This window comes from Melospiza melodia (assembly GCF_035770615.1).
Source record: "Melospiza melodia melodia isolate bMelMel2 chromosome 7 unlocalized genomic scaffold, bMelMel2.pri SUPER_7_unloc_1, whole genome shotgun sequence".
Lineage (NCBI taxonomy): Eukaryota > Metazoa > Chordata > Aves > Passeriformes > Passerellidae > Melospiza > Melospiza melodia.
The window spans coordinates 876575-883824 of record NW_026948497.1 but is presented as its reverse complement, the minus strand read 5'-3'; the positions used below and the strand labels follow the sequence as shown (position 1 = coordinate 883824).

Genomic DNA, 7250 nt, shown 5'->3' with positions numbered 1-7250 from the left:
CAATCCCGGAGTGGTGGAAGGCGGGGGGACAGAGGGGACACGCCGGTGACAGAGGGGACACGGAAGGGGCGGGGTGAAAGGAGGCAGTGGGGGACACAGGGGTCTCAGGAGAGACAGGGGATCCCAAAGGGGACAGGAGGGCATAGGAGGAAGGGGGGAGGTGACACAGAGGTGAAGGGGGGGGACAACAGGAGGTGGCAGGGGGGAGCAGAGGGGTCAGGGGAGTGAAAAAGGGACAGAGAGCACAGCAGAGCCCTCCAGGGAGGGAACAAAGGGGACCCCAGGAGGTCACATGGGCCAGCTTAGGAGGCCGTAAGTGCCACCAGGTCACTGACACCTCCCCTGTCCCCTCCCCAGCTGTCCCCGGCCCTGCTGCAGCCACAGGACAGCGCTGTGGCCATCCTGGGTGAGCTGCTGGCCACCCTGCCCAGGGAGAACGAGATGCTGCTTGGGTCTGCAGTGAGGCTGCACCGGGACCTGGAGGAATTCACCAGGGAACTCCGTGCCACCCTGTACCGCACTGATGACACCTGGCAGCTCTGGAATGCCACCAACGATGATAACAAGCCTCTCACCTTCCTGAGCCAGGACCTGGTTGCCTATGAGAGCACCTCAGGACCCCCCAGAGGCGTGTGATATGGCCGCACATAAGCTGGTTCATGGCCCTGGATATGCTCAAGGACAGGTGGGCCAAGCTGGCCAGGAAAGCCACCAAGCTCCACAACAGCTGCAGGGAGGTGGCCACTGAGGCAGCCTCTGAGGAGGCCACAGCCACCGCCCGGGCCAAGGAGCTGCAGGACGAGGCTGCCCGTGATGGGACAGCTCAGGAAAACATGGTGGAGCTGGATCAGGCCCGGGGCAGGTAGGAGGGGGCCGAGGTGGTGGCCGGGCATGAAGGCCAGGTGAGGAGAGAGGCCATGGTGGCTGCCAGAGAGGCAACAAGGGCCACCATGTTGAGACAGCGGGTGGAGGCGTCCCTGGGGCTGCTGGAGCACTTGGTGGCCGCGTGTGGCGAAGACACGTCGTTCCCCCGGGAGCTTCAGTGGCAGCTCAAAGTCACAATGGCTTCCCTGGAGGGGACAAATGAGACATCCCCTGATGTCCCTGAGGCCTTGGTGGCCCAGGTTGCCATGGCAGATCAGCTCTGGGAGGCCAACGCCTGCCTGGCCAAGGATCACCTGCTAAGGGCACTTGATGACATCTTCAAGTTCTATATCAATGGTGATCCCACAAGCCCCAGTATCTGTGGGGCAGCTGAGCAGTGCCATAGAGCCATCAAGGACATCCCAAGGCACCTTTGACCCCTAGAGCGTTGCCAGAGCATCTCCAAGTTGTCCCCAGTGAGCGTGGAGCTCCAAAAGGTGCGACAGGGGGGTGGGGAGGGGGCATTGGTGGATGGAGAGGACATGGAGGCTGGCGGGGATGGCAGCGGGGACATGACGCTGACAAAGGGGCAAAAGGGACCCATCGGGGGCAGGGGCCACCCCAGGAGGCCACTAGTGCCACCAGGTCCCTGATATCTCCCCTGTCCCCTCCTCAGGTGTCCCCTCCACAGCTGCAGGCGCTGGTGGCCGTGGTGACCGCCCTGGACGAGGTGGTGGCCACTGTGAAGGGGCCACACTGGGGCAAGTTCCCAGACTCCCTGTATGAAGACCTGAAGAACTTCACCCAGAGCCTCTGTGCGATCCTGAACAAAGGTGATGTCACCTCCCTGGGCCACTGTGGTGTCCCCTCCCTGGGCCAGGCCCTGGCCACCCTCTGGGCCACCCCCAAGACCACCCAGGCCAATCTGAGAGCCGCAGCCAGTGCCTGGCAGGAGTTGGTGGCCAAGCTCATGGACAACTGGGATTAGCTGGCCAGGGAGGCCACCAAGCTCTGTGAGCAGGTGGTCACAGCCCAGCAGCTGATGGTGTCCCTAGACAAGGAGGAGGTGACCTTGGAAATGGCCACACACAGTGCCCAGGTGGTGGCAGCCACCATTGAGGCCATGGGAGAGGCTGTGGTGGCCACCAGGAGGGGACATTGGGCAGATTTGGCCCTGGGGCCGCTGCAGTGCTTGGTGGCCGTGTGTCACAGAGCCACCTTGTTCAACTGGAACATGGAGTGGCAGCTCAGGGACATCGAGGCCATCCTGAAGGGGACAAACAAGGCGTCCCCTGATGTCCTTAAGGCCTTGATGGCCAAAGTGGCCAAGTTTGAGCAGCTGTGGGAGGCCAGCACCCGCCTTGCCAAGGATCACCTGCTGGAGGCACTTGGGGTCATTGACAAAATCCTCTTGAGTCCCTGTGGTGACCATGGTGGCCCCAGTAGCGCCGGCAGCTGTACGGTGGCTGAGCAGTGCCAAAAAGCCATCGAGGATATGCCAAGGCTGCTGCAAGAAAGTTTCACATAGGGGCAGTGACATCATCAGGGACATCGCTGCTGTCATCTCTGCCCTTCCCGTGATGTATTTGAGACAGATTTGGGGAATTTTCTGTGAATTTTCAATGATACTGTCCCAAATCCTGATGGGAATTCCTGCGGTGATGCTACTGGGGATCTCAACAGCATGCTGGGACAGTCTGCGGACACTCAGGGACACACTGGGGGCACACAGGAAGAATCAGGGAACACTCAGGGACACTCAGAGACACTCAGGGAGGGGGACATGCCTGAATGAGTCTCCTCAAGAGCTTCCAGCTTTCCACGTTGCCTACAGCTCAGCCGGGTCTTAAATGACGATTTAATAATTGTCTTTTGCACAATACTATTGATAACCAGCAATTTGATATGGTGTGTGACAGTGATATTGATTATTGGTGATTCCTTGTAGCTGCTGGTTGGTGCAATATAATCTATCAGTTCATGTGTGCAGCATACCACTATAAATTAATTAATTAATTAATATCCTCTATATAAATCAGACTGGGCTGATCAAACTCTGAGTCAGACACATCACTGACCCCATTGAGAGATGAGTGGTCAATAAATCCATCCCAACGTTCCTTGAGGGGAGCACAGCCAGGGAGCTGCTTCAAGGTGCTCTCACTGAGATATTTCCCTTTGAAAACCCTGGGTGGGATGGAAATACACCTGAGCAGATGGCAAAATTAAAATTATATCAAAGCCTCGTGGAATGTGGGTTAAAACATGGGGTCTCTAAAGCTATAAATTGCTCAAAGCCTTACCAAGTGAGGCAAAATGATGATGAATCACACACTGATTTTTTAAACAGGTGAATAAAACTACCATCAAATATACTGATCTAGATCCTGAGTCAGCTGAGGGTAAAGCACATCTGGTTTTTTTTTGTGTGTGTGAGGCTTGAAATTATATAACAAGAAAAGATAAAGGGAGTTCAAGACATGGATAAACTGCTGGAGGTTGCCTGGAAGGTGTTTTGAGACAGGGGCCCAACTGAAAGAGTTAATCCCAACCTAACAAGAAGGCATCTTGGGAAAAGTGACCCAAGAAAGCTTCCCCTCCGGAGAAGGCTCAGAGTGCATCCTGTAAGAAATGGGGGCACTGGAAACAGGACTGTCCAGTGCTGAAAGAAAAATCATCAGTCCCTCTCATAGCAGCAGTCCCACCGGGGAATAATGAGCATTGACTCCATGATTGCAGCAGGCTGATCAATCGCCTTGTTATACCATCCTTTACTACTAAGTAAAACCCATGGCCCTTGCCAGACAGTCCCAACACACAAGTGGATCCAATTGGTCAATCAAGCCAAGAAATCATCACCAGTGCCCAATTGTTCTGGTTTGAAAGTAAAACCAGTGAGAGACTCCAAGTCAGAAATACCGTTTATTAGGAAAAGGAAAAAACCTCAAAATACATGAAATACAAAAGAAAAAATTACATAAATATATAATGTACATAATAATGTATATAAAAGATATATAGATGTATAGATATATAGATATAGACATATATAAAATACAGAATGAAACCTTACACACAGATCTCACTTAAAATTAGGTCTCCTTGTGGTGCACAATGGCTTTCCCTGTCCTTCTGCATTACCCACCCACAGTAACCAGGTCCTTGAGCAGAAACGTTGGTGCCCTACGTTGGGCACCAAAAAAATGTTCTAGTTTGAAAGCAAAACCGGAGACTCCAAGTCAGAAATACAATTTATTAGGAAAAGGGAAAAAAACCCCAAAAGACATGCAATAGTTCAAAATAAAACCACTGAGAGAGTCAGAATACAACCTGACACCCTACTAGTTAGGGTGGTGATGGCACTCCAGATGAAATGGTCTTGTTGAAGTGGTGATCCCATAGAAAAGATCTGGTAGCGTTTGCCCTCTGGAAACCAGTGGGTAAGGGCTGCCTGTTCTGTCCCAAAGCCCAGATGATATCCAGGTGTGGATGCTAAGTTCCTCCCCCCTGGGTGGAGCGTCTCCCAATGGGCTGATATGGTTCTGAGTCATGATTGGTCCTTGATTGCCCATCCAACAGAAATGGCTCCCGAGGGAGTTATCTCTGAGTCATGGGGCAAGGCATTGATGGGCCCATTAACAGGAGATAAGGAAAAAACAATGCTCTGTGGCACTGGTTTTGTATATTTTCTTAAGCCTTTTGATGTTTACATTCTTGTAAGAAACATTTCTCACCCACTTTATGTAACTACCTTATTGTTTTTCATTCTTTTATGCAGGAGGAGTGCTGCCGCCTCTACCGGGGCTATGGGTGTGGTGTCCCAGGTCGAGCAGGGCTCTGTGGCAGCACCCCTGCCACACAGACCAAGACAAATGCTGACACCAATGTGGTGGACGGTGAAAAGGTGTTTATTAACTGCCAACAGGGGTAATTTATAACAGGGGGTAACAGCAGGGCAACGGTGAAGGGAGAGGGGTTAGGCGTAATATCACGAGATGTCCTAGATAATGTGATATCTTGACCCCAAATTTCCCCCGCCTCTTCATGACCTATTAAAAACGTAGAAAATGCTAAGGTTAAAACTGCCTAGTGGGACAGTAACAAACTTGTAACTGTAACAAAACAAACAACTGTAGCAAACTTGTAACAAACTTATGGCTGTGGATATTTAACAAATGAAAAGTTAAACAATGTAATGCATACAAAAAACTAACTATCTCTAACTGGTTTTCTATGAAAAAACAACACGGACTTATTTAAAATACAGGGCGATCAGCCGTGGGGCTGAGTGAACCATGACTTCGGGCATTCTTGCAGGACTTTCTCAGCTTATCTGTTGACATCACAGCACCAAATTGTCCTCCCAGAATCTGCAATCTGTTTGACTTTAAAACCAGGGTGTTTTGGAGAGTGCATGTCCGGACCCATTTTCTCCCCAAAACACCCTTTTAGACCCCTTGGTGCAGGAAAAGTTCTGGGTTGACTGGTATTCCATCCAAGTAGAGTCAGAACTTGGCCAGAGTTCCAACTCCACCTGACGGATACCACTTAGAGCAAGTGCTGAGCTCTTTTTGTCTTTCCCCCAGTTCTTCTTTGCGCCGGCCTCTCACTGGGTTTTTTCACAACCCCGATGTAGTCGGCCATCAGGCTGCCTGATGACTCGGCACTGCCTTCTGGGAGTGGGGTATGCGGGCCATGGGTGTGTCTGAGGGTCCAGTCCTGCAAAAGAAGCTTTTCAGATTTCATTAGTTCTTGCCCTGAAGGTCTGGTTTTATTGATTTGAGCGGGCACCATTTAATTTCGCTATCTTTCTTTACGGCTGCATACCCTTGCCCCGTGAATATCAGCCTCCAACCTGCTTCCCACTTTCCTAACTCATTTTTGATTATTACTTGTGGGCCTGCCTCTAACGCCCGGATGGCCGAGTGCCTCTGGGCAGGACTTTTGATTTCCTCTCCCCTTGGGAACTGAGTTAAAGCTAGTAGGGTGGTTGCTAGAATACGTGCTTGATCTCTTGGTGGGATGGAATTGGTGGCACCTTCTGCCTTTGCGAGCACCTCCAGTTTATATTTTAGGGTTTGGATGGCCCGTTCGACTATGGCCTATCCAGTGCTTTTATAGGGGATACCATGGTCTAACGTTATATCCCATTTTGACGCAAATGCTTGTATTGATTTTGAGGTGAAACTCGGACCATTATCTGTTTTAATTTGCCTCGGGATGCCTAGCCATGCCATGGCTGTTAACCAGTGATGGACCGTTGCTCTGGAATCAGCTCTTTGGTGTTGCGTGGCCATGATTATCCCACAATAAGTGTCTACTGTTACCACGAATCCCGCTTGGGGTCTCAGCAGCTGGCATAATGTAAAATCTGTCTGCCATATATCAGCGGCCTTGGTGCCCCTAGGATTGACACCGTTGGACCATAGTTGTGACCTCCGACAGTAGGGGCATGAGGCGACGACGTGCCTTGCATCAGGCACGGAGATCCCGCATTTTCTCGCGAGCGCTCTGGCTCCGACATGCAGGGATTCATGCAGCCAGCGGGCTTCTCTCAGGGTCCACAGCCCTCTCGCAGCGGCATCTGCTTTTTTGTTACCAACTTGAAAGAATCCTTTGACCGGACTGTGGCTGTTGACATGGATGATGGACACGGTGCCCTTTCACGAGTAAAGCGCTTCTTCCAGCATTGCTGCCACTGTGGACAGTGCCACACCAGCTCGGGTCATGGTTAGACAGAGTCGGGCCACGAATAATGAGTCTCTTACAATATTGAGGTGTTTGTCCGGGAACAGTCCACATGCCAGTGCCACGGCGGCTGGCTCGAGTTGTTGTACTGACAGTGCAAGATCTGTTGTTTTAATGCAAAGCCACCACTCTCCTGTCTGCCCCACTACCGCTGCAGTGGAAGTTAATGAAGATGTGTCGGTGAAAACTGTGGGTCCCTCGCATGGCCAGTCAATTACCTTGGGTGGTAGGTCGATGTCGATGACCGCCAGCATCTGCGTCCACAGGGGTTTTGCCGCGTACCGAATCTCTCCCCCAAATCCAGCGAGGGCCATGGCCAAGTCTTCTGATATCATTGGCGACCGTGCAGGAGGCAGTTTGCGGAAGGGTAGGTACACTCTGGTGGTTTCAGCGGCCAGGTGTCTCAGAGCAAGCTTCCTGCCTTTCATGATGTGGTTGCCAAGGCATTCAACTCCTGGGGAGAAGGCGCGCGATGGTTTTCCCAGGACCACCGATTGTATTGGTTGGGCTTTATCAGGGGGTCCCTGGGCTAGCGTCACTACTCCCCCTCTCCTTGTGAGATGGACATATATTCAACCAGCACATTCGAGTCCCCACCTGGCGAGCATGGTTGCTGACATCTGATGCTTGATGAAGTC

At 51.8% G+C, this 7250-nt stretch overlaps 1 long non-coding RNA gene across 1 annotated transcript; it reads left to right on the top strand.

Moving 5' to 3' along the window:
• Positions 1-669: 669 nt before the first annotated feature.
• LOC134432900 (uncharacterized) lies at positions 670-6799 on the top strand. Its single transcript, XR_010031429.1, has 3 exons — positions 670-1361; positions 1541-1697; positions 4643-6799. It is a non-coding gene; the product is annotated as an uncharacterized LOC134432900 (long non-coding RNA).
• The last annotated feature ends 451 nt before the right edge of the window (positions 6800-7250 follow it).